Here is an 18,700-nt window from a genome sequence, read left to right on the forward strand (position 1 = left end):
TGGCAGAAACCAACACAATATTGTAAAGCAATTATCCTCCAATTAAAAATAAATCAAAAGCAAAAAAATGTCATATATATATAGATACACACACAATGGAATATTCATCAGCCATAAAAAGGAATGAAATAAAGCTATTTGCAGCAACATGTATAGATCTATAGTTTAGTATACTAAGTGAAGTAAATCAAAGACAAATACCATATGATATCACTTATGTGTGAAATCTAAAAAAACATCATTCAAGTGAACTTATTTACAAAGCAGAAATAGACTCATACACATTAAAAAAAAAAACAAAAACAACTTACTATTACCAAAAGTTAAAGGGGCAGGTATGAGATAAATTAGGAGTTTGGGATTAGCAGACATACTGCTATATATAAAATAGATAAACAGCAAGGACCTATTGTATAGCTCAGGGAACTAAAGTCAATATCTTAATACTTATAATGGAAAAGAATTTGAAAAGATCTGTATTTTATATAGATTTGCTACTGCTGCTGCTGCTAAGTCGCTTCAGTGTCCAACTCTGTGCGACCCCATAGATGGCAGCCTACCAGGCTCCCCTGTCCCTGGGATTCTCCAGGCAAGAACACTGGAGTGGGTTGCCATTTCCTTCTCCAATGCGTGAAAGTGAGGTCGCTCAGTTGTGTCCAACTCTTATCGACCCCATGGACTGCAGCCCACCAGGCTCCTCTGTCCATGGGATTTCCAGGCAAGAGTACTGGAGTGGGGTGCCATTGCCTTCTCCATTATATAGATATAAGTATAACTAAAGCACTTCGCTGTACCTCTGAAACTAACACAACATTGTAAATCAACTATACATCAATAAAAAAAAACAAAAAAAAAAAACCACTACTTCAGATCTCTCTTTGTACCTGTGAAGTGTTTTCTGAAGGGAACTTGGCAGCAGCTTCTTCAGCATCACAATTAAATTCTCAGTACTGCTGACAATGCCATCCTCCTAGCTCAGGTCTCAGGGGGCAGACAGTGGAGACAGCAGAGCTATGGTTATGGCCTTAGAAGTAGTGTTTAGGAGGGACCAGTTCCTAGTTTCATAGTTGGACTATCCATGCCGTATACATCATTCAAATCAGAGAGTATTTGGAGCTAGATTAAAAGTGGTAAACCTTCCTGGAGCATCAATCAATAAATATTTAAGACGAGAAAATCACTCACAGAACTTTAAAAATGAGTTTTATATTAAAGTAAATAACCTCGATTTAAAATAATAAAACCAACACTCAGGGAAATTTTTACTCGCATAGGGTCCCTGGTGAGGTTCCCAGGCCTACAGCATTCTTGTTCGGTTTCCTCTTCTAGGATACTGGGCATTCCACATGGAAGAGTTTCTGAAGCACCAGCTCTCTCATTTTACCATTGAAAACCAAGATTATAATGTCAGCTTTTAGTGGCACATTTGAGTTTAGTTATCACTGATCTTCAGACATGTGTTTTATTCTTTATAATTCTCTGATTTTCAGGGTATTAGAGCAGGAAAACAATGACTGTTACTTCTGTGGAGTCTTGATTACCCAGGCCCAGCTGTAAGCCCTATAGCTGTTTGCCTCCCTTAGGTCTCTCCTGCTGCCTGACTCAGCACTTTTTCTTCTCGCTGCTGCTGCTAAGTCGCTTCAGTCGTGTCCGACTCTGTGTGACTCCATAGACGGCAGCCCACCAGGCTCCGCCGTCCCTGGGATACTCCAGGCAAGAACACTGGAGTGGGTTGCCATTTCCTTCTCTAATGCATGAAAGTGAAAAGTGAAAGTGAAGTTGCTCAGTCGTGTCCGACTTTTAGCGACCCCATGGACTGCAGCCTACCAGGCTCCTCCGTCCATGGATTTTCCAGGCAAGAGTACTGGAGTGGGGTGCCATCGCCTTCTCCATTCTTCTCGCTAGTACTAGATTACAGTAGCTATTGCTTATAGAGTTGTTGTTTGCTTGTTAATTCTATTTAATTTATATAAGCCTCCTTTTCTATCCACTTGGTCTGTAACAAAGGAATTTTATCTGGGGGTAAATTATCCCTGATTTAATGTGGTCTTGATTATACCATCAGTCATGTACTCTCACCCACCTTACCCCCTGGCATCTTCCACCTTCATGCTTGACCACAGGTCAAAAATTGTTAACCAAATGGAGTCACATCAGGAAATACACTTGCAATAGTTTCTACTGCTGCTATAACAAGTTACCGGAAACTTAGTGGTTTAAAAAAAAAAATTAAACTTGTACTCTTACAGTTTTAGATGTGAGAGTCCAAGATGGTCTGATTCCATTGGATATTCTAGAGGACAATCTGTTTCCTTGGCTTTTTCAGCTTCTATACACAACTTCTATTCCACGGCCTGCAGCTCCCGCCATTTTCAAAGCAAAACTCGATCTCCGCTTCCAGCATCACTCACTCTGACTCTGACTCTTACTGCTTTCCTCATCTAAGAGTCCTTGTGATTACATCATTGGGTCCACCTGTATAATCCTGACTACGCTCCTCTCACAAGATCCTTAAATTACCCACTTCTGCAACATCCCTGTGGCCATGTAAAGTAACGAATTCACAGGTGAAAGACATTAGAATATGAATATCTTTGTGGACAGGGTCATTTCTCTGTATAATGCACCACCGTTTGGAAAAGTAATCCAGCCAAAGGTGGACGTGTGACCTCAACAGGAAAATTAAGGCCTTCCCAGGGATTCTTATCAGATTGGGAGGAGAAGTTATTTTTCTAGGGAGTGGCTAATCTTTCAAAAATTACATGTGGCTGCAGGCTACTATCTTTATGATTGCATGGAGGAAGTTCATTGGCAGCAGGAGGGAAAGCAGCCAAGTAACTGAGAACTGCAGCCAAGGACAGGGCAAAAAAAGGGCAGTGATGATAATACTTGAACACCTATCCAGCTACACTTCAAATCAGACTCACGTAATTTCCCAGGCTTAGGAACCAATAGGTTCTCTTTTTGCTTGAGCTACTTTGAACTGATTTTCTATACTAACACTTCCCCATATTTTTTCTTAAACAATGAGGAGAAGGATATGAGAGCCAACTCTTGTCCTGATTTTTCTACTCCTTTGAAGGGGTATGATCACTACGTTTGAATAAAACTGAGGTTGAAGCCGTCAAAATAAATCTTTATAAATATCATTAGGCTTTGTTTTCTTATATCTATACCAAACTACAACAGAGAATTAGAAGCTCATTATATTTTTAAAAATGAGTGTGACCAAAACTGAATAAGTTATTGAAATAATAAATTTCTTGACACTTTGCTGCCATTTTTTCATTTCCAAAAAGAAAGAAAAGAACGATTCTTTTTCATAAGAAGCCTAATGTTATTAGTTCCCTTGCCTAGAAGGAGGCAGGTGGATTGTGTTAGCAATTTTTTGTGTTTCATGCCTAGAAATCTTTGCTTTGAGAAGTTAGGTCTATTATGGAATTATCATGGGTTTTTCCTGAAAGGATGCAGTATAAGGAAGCTGATGTTTAAAGGAAGAAGAGTGGTCTAACATCCAAGGCAGGCCATAGAATGGTGGATTACACTAGCCACATTCCTTCAAGAGGTAGAGGTTCTTCCCTTGAATTTGGGCTGGCCTTATGGATTATCTTGGCGGATAGAACATGGAGGAACACATATCTTGTCAGTTTCTGACCCAGCTCCTTTCAGGACTGTCAGCTTCTTATTACTCCTTCTTGGAAGCCTCCCTCTTTGGTTCCAGCTACCGTGGAAGAAGCAAAACTGGACCACTGGATCAGAGGCCATGCAGAGAGTCCCTGAAGGAAGAGAGAAGACCATCTTGGACTTTAGTGCTCCCAGCTGAAATTGACTGCATGAATGTTCCCAGTCAACACCCCATGGAAGGAAGATGAGATTTTCCCACTAAGGTCTGCCCAGATTGAAAATCATGAGCAAATATCTGGTGGTGTTTTAAGCTATTCAATTTAGGGGTTACTTGTTATGCTGGAAAAGATGAGTGAAACAGGTAGTATGCCTAAGACTGGGAATAAGGAATTGGTGGTAGGTAACATGGTGGCTGAGACTTGCATCTTGTTCTAACTCAACAATGAACTTTCTTCAATGTATCCTAGAAGTAACAGAACCTCATATTCAAGGATGCTGCATGGTTATTGGGAAACTGAGCACTGAGTGCCAGGGATTAGGAGTCATGGAGGTTTCTGTGGCCACATTTGGTACAGAAGGAGAGGAATTAGATAGAGCGAATCTTCAGAAAAGTTCTTTAACAAGACATGTCCCCTCACCTTTTCTCCTTGCCGCCTGTCTGGAATTTAAATGCACCAAGTGGAGCTCCTGTAAGCCACCCAGGACCCTGAGACAATTTCATGAATGAAACTTGTGCCCTAAAAATGGCAGAGCAGAAAACGGGAAGACTTTAGGGAATTAGAAGACCCGGTGGAGACTCCACATTTGGATTTCTTACTTTCAGATTTTTCTCACTTGATGAAGTAACTTTTATATGTCTTTCAGCCACTTTAAGTCCCAGTTAATGGGCAGCTGGAGGCTTTTCCTAACTGAAACATCCCACAGAATATCTGAGGTTATAATTCCCACAGACCTTAGTGAGTTATAGAATGAACCATATTGAACATGATTGAGGAAAGTAATGTTACGTTCCCCTACTTTTTTCCACAAAGGAGGTCATTTAGTACCAGGTCTCTGGAAAATAGTAGCATAAGAACCTATAGAGATGTTATAGCCAATTAGGTTTCTCCTACATAGATGCTGTGAGGAAAGCTTGGGATTTAAATGGAGTTTAGGTTGAATAAATTCTGGGTTTGAGTCCTAGCCCAGTGCCAACTGCTTGAACAGGTGATAGTAATCTCTTCAAACTTCAGTGTTCCTATATAAAAACTGGGATAAGGCACTTCATTGAGATTTGGGGAATGATTTAATGAGATACCTTATAAAACACAAATTATACTCCCTGACAGAACAGTCTGCAGTGGATGACAGTGTTCTAGACTGTGTGTAATGGAGAGAAAGGAGACTAATATAGACAGAAAAAAAGTAAGAGCAGAGGGATATCAGTGTCATGCATCAAGAGAAGAAGGCTGAAATATGAAAATGATTTTCAAAACTCTGCTTCCTGCAGATCTTCATCCTCCCGTGGAGCAGAGCAAGGAGATTCCAGTTAGCAGGTTAATAAATCAGCTACTAAACCAAACATCTAGCTATATGCCCAAGATCTGAAAACAAAACAAAAGCTCCAACCTGGGCAGTTGTAAAGAAAGCAGGTCAGTACTAGTAAAGAATTCAGTCCCAGGACTTCCCTGGTGACACAGTGGATGGAAATCCACCTGCCAATGTAGGGAACACAGGTCCTGGAAGATTCCACATGCCACTGAGAAACTAAACCTGTGCCTACTGAAGCCTGCAGGCTCTAGGGCATTCAAGCCACAACTACTGAGCCCACATGCTGCACCTCCTGAAGCCTGCACACCTACAGCATGTACTCCACAACAAGAGAAGCACAATCAAAGGCCTGCACACCACAATGAGGAATAACCCCTGCTCTTCAAAACTAGAGAAAGCCCTCAAGCACTGCAATGAAGACCCAGTGCAACCATTAAAAAAAAAAATTCGGTTTCAGTTATTCCTTCAGCAAATATCAACTGAGCACTTTCAGTGTTCCCAGCCCTGGGGATATAGTGGAGAGGACAGACCAAGCACATGCCCTGGAGAAACTTCTATCTTGGCTGCAGAGGGAGGCAATACACCCATAGATTAGAGCACTACAGTCAGGCACTGAGGTGTACGTTGAGGAAACTCCAAGCAGGTGAAGAGATGGAGAGGGATAAGGTAGGAGGGGTGCTTTTTAAAAACAGGCTTTTACGGTCTAAAACAGTATTTACAAGTATTAAATACATAAGGCTAAAATTTTCTCTATTACTTTATCTTCAAATGATCACAGGTATTGTTTGAAGGAGAGGTGCTGATCAATTATTTTCTTCTCTATGGCAAGATAACAAATCGAATCCCAAATACTTATTCTAGCACTTACTGAGTGCCCTTGGACTAGTTACATGATCTCTCCTAGCCTTGGCTTTCTTAACTGTAATATGAGACCATAGTATCTACTTCACGAGGTTTGTGGAAAGACCAAATTAAAACATTAAGGTATGTGAACTGCTTGGCATACTCTCAGACCTCAAGGAATAGTTGTTCCTTTCTCTTTTTTGGGGGTAGAGTTTATCCAAAAGAAAGTGATTCAAACTAAAGCCATACAGATCATTTGTGGAAAGACAAGAATTCTTGATTGTTGGGGTGGAGACTTTGAAATTGAGCTTTTGATGGCACTTGTGGGTTTCTGAGAGTTTGAAGGGACCAGCACTTTCGTATCCTTTAATTAGAATAGAGACAATGGGCTGGGCTCAGTCATGCCATCTCATTCTTTCCAGCTCTGGGGTTCTAAACTTGGCTTACTTGGCTTCTGCCTTTACTTTGGCAGAAATCAGAGGTCCCTAGATATAAGTTCACCGACTTTTGCAGGCCCATCTGCATTATGACTATGTGGGAACTTGTAAGAACAGATCCCCTGGTCTCAGGTCTAGATATTTTAATTCCGTAGATTAGGGTGTGGGGTCTGGAAATCTCACTGAGTCACTTTGTATCGAATTTTGTTTTAGGCTATTCATTCACTTATAATGAAAATAGCTATTTCCTCCAAGTCCCCTGTGTAATCATTGCTTTACATCTGTCAAAGGAAAACAATAAAAAGCCACAGTGATACTTTCTTAACATAACCTAACATTTTTCCTATAAAACTTTCCACATTTGTGTTCATCTGTTTACTGTTTATCTAAAGACAGACTCCCAAGAACAAATTCACATTTTTTGCTGCCATCCTCAGTGAATACTTTTCTAGACACTTTTATGAATATTAGCTTTGAAAGTAACAAAACCTTACTACATTTAGCCAGACATTTAAAATTCATATTTAAGGACACTAGAAACATGAACTTTTAGTAACTACCATTAATACAATTGGATAAATAACACCAGGGGAAAAAGCTGAATCTCTACCTCACACTGTTCACTGCTATAAATTTCAAATGGACCAGAAGTTTAAATGTAAAACAACAAAATCATACTATTACTAAAAAAAACCACAATAATAAATTTCTTTACAATATTTGAATGGGGAAGCTCTTTTCTATGATTCAAATTTCAGACTCCCTAAAAGATTAAAGTAAAAATCAAAAATTCTTCATGGAAAAACAATTCACCAGAAATATATGAAAACACAAAACAACAAACAAGGAAAGAGCTCTTCAGCTCATAGTACAAATGAGAACATCCCAAATATAGAGAGGACTCCTTTAAATGACAAGTCATAACTAATTTTTTAAAAATATAGAAAGAGAAATATAAATGGTCCCTAAAACTTATGAAGAGATGTTCAAAATCCCTCATAATCAAAGAAATACAAGTTAAAACTGTATTAAGATACCATTTGTCACCTATCGGATTGATAAAAATCTTAAGTTTGCCTTCAGGTACATGCGTATGTTGCTAGTGGGAATGTAAACTGGTACAACTTCTTGGAGAATAATTCAACACTAACGATCAAAATTACAACTGCATTTACCCTTTGATTTGGCAAGCCCACCTTTGGGTATTTGTCTTAATAGAAATTTTTTCCCTTGCAAGATGATATATGTTTGAAGTTTTTGGTTCCACCACTGTGTGCTGAAACAGGTCAAACATCCAACAAGGGAGGATAGTTAAACATCTCATGTACATTCAAACAATGGAATATTTTGCCACTATAAACATGCGATGCCATTCACAGAAGTGGAAATCCTCCAAGATATGTGGTTCCACAAAGACGGCAAGGCCCAGAGCAGTGTGTCTAGGCTCACTTTTCTGTAGGAAAGAGGGGGAAAAAAAGTACACATCCCTATGACCTTGTATTTGAATGAAAAACCTTTGAAATAAATGAGAAACTAATAAAATGATTGAGGATGTGGGAGCAAACTGGATTCGGGCATGGGTGGGTTTTTCATTTGTTTGTTTTGCAATCACCATGTGACTAACAGTTTATTTGAAAGAAAGATATCTAACAATAGTTTTTAAATTTGTTTTTTTTTTTTTTTGGCCTTGCTGCGTAGCTTGTGGGACCTCATTTCCCCAATCAGGGATCCAACTTGGGCCAATGGCAGTGAAAGCCCAAGTCTTTAGTTTTTAAATCTGGTTCTAATGATGGAATAGACTTTTCATTGTAATCCTTTGTATACAATTTTGTTTTATGAACAGATGACTGTATTACCTATCTAAAAAATAAAATAAAATTTTAAAGCCTCTATGAAAAAGAAAGAATATGCAGATTTCCTATGGATAATTAGTGTTTTAAATAAAAATAACATTTTGCTCAAACTGAAGTGAGGAAACTACAGACTGTCCAACACCAAACACAAGAGGAAAACTTGCCAAGCAAATTGTGTAGTAAACAGGAAACTCCAGCTATATTTTTCCAAAGTGAGAGTGGACCAGACATGAACCATGAGTGGTGCAAGATTTTCTTTCCTGAGAGAGAGAGAAATTCATTCAGTGTAATGTTATTACAAAAAGACTCAAAACCACAAAGAGATGTTACTAGTCCTCACCTGTGTACTTTGGCTGCAAGTAACAAAAAGCCTCACAGTCCCATAACCAGGAGGAAGCAGGCCTCTGACATTGCTTCAGAGACTCAGTAAAGACTCAAAATTGCTTCCAAAGCCCCAGACGTGAACAGATATAAACGTAAGCCCCTTCAAGGGGGATAAAAAGGAGGCAATGAATGCCAGCCACTGTTTGTACAAGGAAAAAAAAAACTTTGCCTAAATACCCCGACATAGTTCTTTCTTGCCTTGTTGGCTTAACTGTGTCACACAGCCATTCCTAAATGCAAGGGGGTGGGGGTGGAAAAGTAGGTATTTAGTTTGCCAGCTTTCATGGCAGGAGCAAAAACGGTGAAGAGCAGACATTGAGGGCTGGCTTACCTAACAAATAACATCCAATTAACTGTGAAGGACAGACCACCTGGCGGTCACTGCGTTGTGTCCGACTCTCTGTGACCCCTTGGACTGTAGCCCACTAGGCTCCTCTATCCATAGGATTTCCCAGGCACGAATACTGGAGTGGGTAGCCCTTCCCTTCTCTAGGGGATCTTCCTGACTCAGGTATCAAATCTGCATTCCTGCATTGGCAGGTAGATTCTCTACCACTGTGCCATCAGGAAAGCTCACATTAAAAGAGGGTGAAACACAAAGACAGAAATATAGATCAATGGAACAAAATAGAAAGTCCAGAGATAAATCCACGCACATATGGACACCTTATCTTTGACAAAGGAGGCAAGAATATACAATGGAGAAAAGACAATCTCTTTAACAAGTGGTGCTGGGAAAACTGGTCAACCACTTGTAAAAGAATGAAACTAGAACACTTTCTAACACCATACACAAAAATAAACTCAAAATGGATTAAAGATCTACATGTAAGACCAGAAACTTTAAAACTCCTAGAGGAGAACATAGGCAAAACACTCTCCGACATACATCACAGCAGGATCCTCTATGACCCACCTCCCAGAATATTGGAAATAAAAGCAAAAATAAACAAATGGGACCTAATTAAACTTAAAAGCTTCTGCACAACAAAGGAAACTATAAGCAAGGTGAAAAGACAGCCTTCAGAATGGGAGAAAATAATAGCAAATGAAGCAACTGACAAACAACTAATCTCAAAAATATACAAGCAACTCCTACAGCTCAATTCCAGAAAAATAAATGACCCAATCAAAAAATGGGCCAAAGAACTAAATAGACATTTCTCCAAAGAAGACATACAGATGGCTAACAAACACATGAAAAGATGCTCAACATCACTCATTATCAGAGAAATGCAAATAAAAACCACTATGAGGTACCATTTCACGCCAGTCAGAATGGCTGTGATCCAAAAGTCTATAAGCAATAAATGCTGGAGAGGGTGTGGAGAAAAGGGAACCCTCTAACACTGTTGGTGGGAATGCAAACTAGTACAGCCACTATGGAGAACAGTGTGGAGATTCCTTAAAAAACTTGAAATAGAACTGCCTTATGATCCAGCAATCCCACTGCTGGGCATACACACTGAGGAAACCAGAATTGAAAGAGACACATGTACCCCAATGTTCATCGCAGCACTGTTTATAATAGCCAGGACATGGAAGCAACCTAGATGTCCATCAGCAGATGAATGGATAAAAAAGCAGTGGTACATATACACAATGGAGTATTACTCAGCCATTAAAAAGAATACATTTGAATCAGTTCTAATGAGATGGATGAAACTGGAGCCTATTATACAGAGTGAAGAAAGCCAGAAAGAAAAACACCAATACAGTATACTAACGCATATATATGGAATTTAGAAAGATGATAATAATAACCCTGTATACAAGACAGCAAAAGAGACACTGATGTATAGAACAGTCTTTTGGACTCTGTGGGAGAGGGAGAAGGTGGGATGATTTGGGAGAATGGCATTGAAATACGTATAATATCATATATGGAACGAGTCGCCAGTCCAGGTTCGATGCACGATACTGGATGCTTGGGGCTGGTACACTGGGATGACCCAGAGGGATGGTATGGGGAGGGAGGAGGGAGGAGGGTTCAGAATGGGGAACACATGTATACCTGTGGCAGATTCATTTCGATGTTTGGCAAAACCAATACAATATTGTAAAGTTTAAAAATAAAATAAAATAATTAAAAAAAAAAACTCTCAAAAAAAAAAAAAGAGGGTGAAACAAAAGATTTCTTTGAATTTCCTGGACTTTTCTATCTTTCAGGAATTGCCTAGCTGTCTGTGCCTCTGTAAAATGTAGTGCCCCTCATGCTGCATGCATGCTATCGTTTCAGTCATGTCTGACTCTTTGTGATCCCATGCACTGTAGCCCACCAGCCTCCTCTGTCCATGGGATTCTCCAGGCAAGAATACTGGAATGGGTTGCCATTCCCTTCAGTGCCCCTTACAGGAATAGTATTCAACCCCCATGCTCATATTAGTTACTATTATATTGTAAACTTTAAAAATGGTTATAAGTAAGCTCTTCACAAACCTGAGAAAATCTCTTCACTGAATGCTCTAATGGTCAAATGACACATTCTTTAAGAAATCTCCTGGGACTTCCCTGGTCCGGGGGCTGAGACTCTGCACTCCCAATGTATGGGGACCTTGTCCAATCCTGGGTCAGGGAACTAGATCCCACATGCTGTAACTAAAGATCCCGCATGCCACAACTAAGACCCACTGCAGTCAAATAAATACATATTAAAAGAAAAGCAATCTCCTAACAAGCCTGTCTGGCTTGGGTTACTTAGACTATTTCAGTACATTTGGTAGTTTGTAAGGCAGTTCTGATCACTTGACAATTAAAGATTTTCATATGACCTTTCAGTCCTATGAAATAATTAGTAAGCCAAGTCTTGTAAAGTGGAAGAGAATACTTTTAATTGGGAAACACAATTTGTGTGTGTGTGTGTGTGTGTGTTTATTTTTTATTTTTTTATTTTTATTTATTTTTTTTCTTTTATTTTTTTTTAAATTAATTTTATTTTATTTTTAAACCTTACATAATTGTATTAGTTTTGCCAAATATCAAAACACAATTTTAATAATGTGTCTATCTGCCATTACACACAGAACATGCCCTTATCTCCAACTGATTTATAATGCACTAAAGTGAAAGTGAAAGTTGCTCAGTTGTGTCCAACCCTTTGCAATCTCATGGATAGCCTCTCCCTTCTCCAGGGGATCTTCTTAACCCAGGGATCAAACCCAGGTCTCCTGCATTGCAGGCGGATTCTTTACCACTGAGCCACAAGGGAAGCCTATAATGCATTAAAGCACAATATAAATATTTCCCCTATTAAAATTCTATGTTGATCACTCTTTGATGACCAGCTTTTTCAAGAAATATACAACACTTAACATTGCACAACCATTCAGCAAATTGAAATTTATAGTAATCTGGTGCAGGTGGCATTTTAATGTCATGATTACCATGATGGAATTTTGGGTTTGATGGTTTCTTGCAACACTTCCTTCCAGTTCCAGCTAATGTTTTGTGATTCTATGGTTTTTCATTTTTGAATATGACCTATGATTTATTGAAATTTAGTTTGTTGGATTTCATTTAATCTTAAGTTCAAGACCCGTTTTTGGAGTAATAAGGTGTCCAACCCCAATATTTACCTGATTTCTGACTCTTGAACTCCCTACTAGAAGGGACAGCTTTCTCATGTCATCTTTAGAAAGTTGTTTAAATGTTGATTCCTTTGGAAGAGTTAATACCTAACCTTAACGAGAAAAAGCCTTGGTCCTCATGGTAATGGCGTGAGGGTGAGATTCAAGAAGAGAGACATCAAAAAGGTGGAAAGAGGCCTTGATGGGCATTCTTCACTCATTTAAACACATACTTCTTAAGGGAAGGACAATTATCTGCTTAGAATTTACAAAGTCTGTCTATTCATTTACTCATTTAAAAGACTTATCGAGCAACTGTTACGTAACAGACAATGGTGTAGAAAGAAAGGTTAGTACTGAAGATTAGATGATAGAGGGCTCAGGCAAATTATTTTACAATGTTTTTAGAGGTGAAAGAAACTGATACTTTAATAACATTTGCACAGATATCCCACACCTAAAGCAGATGCTGTCTGGCGAGCATGTGTGGTAGACTCATGCCCCTTATTCCAGCTGCTCTCCTCACTCTCTGAAGTCTTTCTAGGGTGTACCTGGCACATTTTTTCTAGAGGGACTGAGATAAGCATCTGCACTAAGTGGTCTCCCTTCTGAAAATCTGCTGCTTCCAGCTTGACTGTTTCACATCAAGGCACCTACTGTCCACTTAGTGCCCTGATCACAGACATTGACAGTCAGCCTCAGGATTCTTGCAGTGGCTGTGATGTTCCCAGGGGAGGATGGGGAGAGGGTGGAGCCATCCTATCTCACACCAGGGTGGCAAACTAAAGCATTTACAGCAGCACATGCAGACAAAGCATTAAAATGAAGTGACACAGTGGGGACCAAGGTGAACTGTGCCGCACATGCTCCATCCAAAGAATGCATCAACTCAGGTTCATGGCTTCCCAGATGTTCACATGTTTCAGAGAAGCCAGAAATTTATGTTCTTATCCTAATAACTAACTCAACTCTTTAGCATTTTGAGAGTCAAACAAAATAAGTCTGTGGGCTGGCTGAAAGTTTGAAATTTCAGATTTAAACCTTTCTCACTTTCAACTTCCCCAAGCATCTTACTCACTGATGAAGATTATGTGTTTTTTTTTTTAATGTTTCTTCCATATGTTTCTCATAGATCAATATGCATGTTGCACAATATTGTAAAGCAATTATCTTCGAATTGAAAATAAATGCATTTAAAAAAACATAAAAATATGCATGTTGCATCATAGAAGAGGTGTACCCAGTTGCTCAGTCATGTCCAGCTCTTTGTGATCCCATGGACTGTAGCCCTCCAGGCTACTCCATCCATGGCATTTTCCCTGCAAGGTTACTGGAATGGGTACCCATTTCCTCCTCCATCATAGAAAAGGAGTGAGAGATAAATAATAAAGGGATCCAAACATAAATACCATCTTATGAGATTCACTAGTAATAGTTACAATAGTACAATTAAATAGTGTGCACTGTTACATTCATTAAAATGTTGAGATCCAGTCACTTACTATGTAACCTTTGGTAAGCTATTTAACTTCTCTGTTTCAATTTCCTAGTCTGTAAAATGGGGATACACAAGTATCCACCTTGAAAGGTTGTTGAAGCTTAAATGAGATCATGTATGTAAAATATCATGAAGAATTCATGATACCTTCTGTTGAGGTTATGAGCAGGACTCAAAACAGCACCTCTCTTCACTGCCCAGGTTCTGAGCTAGTTAAAATATAATAAAGTTAGTCCACGAAGAACTAAGATATCAGCATTAACAAAGATGAGGACTAAGTTGCTAGACGCAACTTGGTTGGACCAACAAAATGGGCTTGCTAACTTCTTCCCATTCTTGACCTTGGAAGAATCTATCTGAGGGAAGTTGTATTTCACGGGAGCAGGGGTACTAACTCTGAACAGAAGACAGAACCCAGGGTACTAACTGCCCCTGGTCCAGATGCAGAGGAAAGACAACAGGCTTAGTGTCTTTGTTCCTTCCCACTTTTGACATGTTAGCTTCGTCTAACTGAGAAATGTTGACCAATGGCTATTATGATAGCCACCGATAGCTCTCCACCTCCAAGAAGAGTTCAGAGAGTGAGACAGAAAGTTAGGGGTATTGAGGGGAAATTCTGCTCAAGGAGTGGGGAAGAAGCATTTTCCTAAGATTTACTAACTGTTCCATAAGTGGTATCTATTATTATTGATACATGAAACACTGACAATTTTTAGTTTGATAGCCTTTCTATTAATTACAAGATGAACCCTGCCAAAATGTACTTACTGTGTCCCCAAACTGGAATCTGGCAAACTGTATTCTGTATGATGCTAACAGAGAGCTGGGAAAACTGGATTCCAAACTCAAGTAATTTTGGAAAAATATAGATTAAAGGACAAAATAGGTTTCTTCACCACAGAACAACTTAGTCTTTTCTATGCTAATGTGCTTTTGACATGCTGATAAATGTATGTAATGAAACCCTCTATTTCAAACTTATTTTGTGCTAGTGCATTTCTCTCCTAGCATATGTATTAGCATTTTAGGAACAGTGTTCTGTGGTTGATAGTTAGGGAAAGGCTAATTTAGATTAATTTTAAATCAATCGATTTATCTAAATACTCAGGGAAAACAACATTAACCATTGTATATTGTGTATGTCAACTTACCAGGGTCTTAGACCAAACATAATGAACAAATGGAAAGCAAAGAAAAATACATTTTATAACAAACTCCTGCCTTAAAACTATTGCTTTGTGTTTTCTGACCCAGAAAGGCAAATAAAAGTGGTTAAGCTAATTATTTGTTGTAGTTTAGTCACTAAGTTGTGTCCAACTCTTTTGTGACCCGATGGACTGTAGCCTGCCAGGCTCCTCTGTCCATGGGATTTGCCAAGCAAGAATACTGGAATGGGTTACCATTTCCTTCTCCAGGGGATCTTCCCAACCCAGGGATCACATCCATGTCTCCTGTATTGGCTGGCGGATTCTTTACCACTGAGCCACCAGGAAGTCCAATTGTCTCTTAGGCAATGGTTTATTCTTTTGTTCAGTTTGGCTTGCCAATGGTCTTTGTCATTGCCAAATAGACCCTCCTTCCTGAAAGTGTTATGGTTTCTGCATATGGGCCACAATATACACTGTTGGGAAGGAGGAAGGAACTGAATAGTAGGGCCCATAAAACTCAGTTGTCTGGGAACTCTGCTCAGTGTTAGGTGGCAATCTGGATGGGAGGGAATTTGGAGGAGAATGAATACGTGTAATGTATGACCAAATCCCTTTGCTGTCCTCCTGAAACTATCACAACATTGTTAATCAGCTATACTCCTATATAAAATTTTTTTTTTTAATTTAGGTTTCTGATAAGAGCAAAATATTCTTAAAACACTAGTTTTAACCTGGAAGTCTGTTGCTTTCTGAAGTTTTCTTTATAATATTAAAAAAATTAGAAGCCATATGCTTCTCTTTCCTTTATCATTCTAGTTCCCAAATGTTACATTAAAATTTGTCTAAACATTTAACTCTGAATATGTCTGACTTCATTCAACTAATTTATTCCAGTTTGGACTTGGCAGGTATAGGGGTCTAGCCAGTTTCTCAACTATGGACAATTGTTCTTGTAGTTTATTTGTATGACACTATTTTAGCTGAGATGTTCTCATTAATTTAAAAAAAAACGCAGCAACAGATACTTACGGAGTGTGTGCCAAACACATTATTTCATTTTATCTCAACAAATGTCTTCTGAAATAGGTACAATTATTTTGCCCATTTCACAGATGGGGACTGGGGCTTATAGAGAGCTGAATAGTTCCTGAGGTCACGCAGTCTTTATAATATGAGTGGTGGCTTGATGGGAACTCAGGTTGTCTGGACCATACTCTACTCTTAACCACCATGTCCCGTTTAAGAGTACTTGGAGATACGGTTCTTAAAACCCATCAGGGCTTCAAGGTCTTTGCAGAGTCATAAATTTGTGTGAATACAAACTTATTTTGTTTACTGTTCACATGAATGAGTCTGTATTTGGTAACTCCCAGGGCTCTCTCAATAATTTAAAAGCTAAAATGTTCAAACTGTCCTGGGAGGGAAAGATTAATAGGAACAAAGTGTTAGCCAATGATGCCTAATTAGGCCAGTGTGAGGAGCTGAGTAAGAAATGAAAAAGACAAGTTAAGTTACAGATGGGTTGCGACTAGGATGAAAGGGGAGATTGTGTTCCCAAAGCCTGAAGTAGAAATGAATGGAAAGCACAGCAAAAATTCATACCCCTTAGGAACTCTGAGGACACTTTACAACTGAGGCCACCGTGAAATAATAGCAGTCAAAATGCTAAGGCCTCAGATACCTGAACACTGCTTTCGAAATATTGCCACAAACTATGATTTATTGTACATAGGCATTTTTGAAGATATGTCAAAATTTATGCTTTATCCGATTTGAATTCTGAAAGGGCACATGATCACAAATGAGGATAAATTACCTCTTCACAGGCAGAAATATTCTCATTTTCATTTAGATATGTTGGAGTTTGTGTTTTTTCCCTCTTTCTGTTGTTACAGCTTGAGCAATGTTCTATCATGTGAAACAGAATTGGCTCTGTGCAAGCATCTGGAAGAATATTAAAGCCACATTTCAGCCTGGTATGGCATGTTGCTTACTTTGAGGGTGGGGCTGGGGGGAATTGTAGTTCATGGTTTTAATAATCAAATACTCAGAGATGAATATCAAATCTGATCTAGAAAGAACATCAAATTATGCTCTCCCATTCTCCTTTCCCCCTTTCCATCCCTCCCCATTGAGCTTAAAGATTTTCAAGTAACTTTTTCCTGAGTTTCTACCAAAGTTTCTATATGAAATGCTAACACACCTGAAAGAGAGTCCTTGCCTCCACAGGACAGTCACATGGAGTGTCCAACTACACATCAAGTATCTATCACATGAAGGAGAGCCATAGCAAGGGCTTTAATGGAGAAATGAAATGTGATGAAATCCAGTGTAGGTAAAGTTTACATCAGCCTGAGGGTATCAGAGAAGATATCACAGAGAAAGAGACATCTGAGCTTGGGTTAAACAGTAAGCAAGAATGTGAATAGTAGAAAAAATATTAGGTAAGAATTTCAAGCTTCCAAGTAGCTTAAATCAAAAAGGAGGGATTTGCATGTAAAGGTTTTGTTCCCAGCTAAAGGTGCACAATTGTAATTGGAGAAAAAAAATGCAGCTGCATTTTTTTCAGTCTGCAGTCAATTAGTTTTCAACACTTGGGTTAAAGATCAAAAGGTATAAGACCACCGTCAACAAACCTTTCTATCACTCACTGCTTTTTTTTTTTTTTTTTTTTTTACCTTTTTCTTAAAAGATGAGCAGATAATTAGATACCTGAGGAATCTTAACAAAAAAGATAAAGGCTAAAACACACACACACAAATAGACAACTTGAGGAAACCAAAACTATGCATAAATGTGAGAACATAGAAAGGAAAATTACCATTGATATTCTTAGAGAGATAAGAGAGGATATTATGTCCTTGAAATGTGAGCAAGATGCTATTATTAAAGGACCATTAAAAAAAAAACCCTCAGAAATATTTGCAGCCAACTAATCCAACTGTGCTCTTTTCCTTTGGGGGGGGCCCATTATGCAATGGCCTCAAACAGCAGCCTCCTCAGTGGTGTATGCAGCCTATTGCCTGTATCAGTTTCCTTATGGGACCTTGGGAACAAGCCTTTCCAGTGGACATTCATGCCTGATTGCATGCTGTCCCAAATCTAGGCTCCAGACAAGTATGTGTCTTTGGAAAGCCCTAGGGTACAGTGGCCACGGTCCACATTGGCCAAGTCATCATGTCCATCCGTACCAAGCTGCAGAACAAGGAGCATGTGATCAAGGACCTCTGCAAGGCCAAGTTCAAGTCTTCTGGCCACCAGAAGATCCACAACTCCAAGAAGTAGGGATTTACTAAGTTTAATGTGAATGAATTTGAAAATATGATGGCAGCAAAGCAGTTCATCTCAGATGGCTCTGGTGTCAAATTAATCCTTAATCGTGGCCCCTGCACAAATGGTGGGCCCTGCACTCATGAGAGCCTTGGCTCTGTCCTCTCCTTACTCATGTCCACCAATAAATCCTACTTTCCTGTCAAAAACAAAAAAACTCAGAAACAAAAAAAAGTGATAACAGATATAAGAAAAGTATAAAATTAATATTATAAAGTAGAGAATGGCAGACTATAAATTTGTTAGGGCTGCCATAACAAAGTATCACAGACTGGGTGTCTTAAAGTGAAAGTAAAGTGGCTCAGTTGTGTCTGACTCTTAGTGACCCCATGGACTGTAGCCTACCAGGCTCCTCCGTCCATGGGATCTTCCAGGCAAGAGTACTGGGGTGGGTTGCCAGTGTCTTAAACAACAGAAATTTATTTTCTTAGTTCTAAAGGCTAGAAGTTGAAGATCAAAGTATAAGCAGATTTGGTTTCTTCTGAGG

At 39.0% G+C, this 18,700-nt stretch overlaps 1 non-coding gene across 1 annotated transcript; it reads left to right on the plus strand.

Annotated features, from left to right (window-relative positions):
• The first annotated feature begins 17,805 nt into the window (after window positions 1–17,805).
• LOC112448311 (small nucleolar RNA SNORA70) lies at window positions 17,806–17,942 on the plus strand. Its single transcript, XR_003036678.1, has one exon. It is a non-coding gene; the product is annotated as a small nucleolar RNA SNORA70 (small nucleolar RNA).
• Window positions 17,943–18,700: the final 758 nt, after the last annotated feature.

The sequence above is a fragment of the Bos taurus genome, chromosome 1, assembly GCF_002263795.3.
Source record: "Bos taurus isolate L1 Dominette 01449 registration number 42190680 breed Hereford chromosome 1, ARS-UCD2.0, whole genome shotgun sequence".
Classification (NCBI taxonomy): domain Eukaryota; kingdom Metazoa; phylum Chordata; class Mammalia; order Artiodactyla; family Bovidae; genus Bos; species Bos taurus.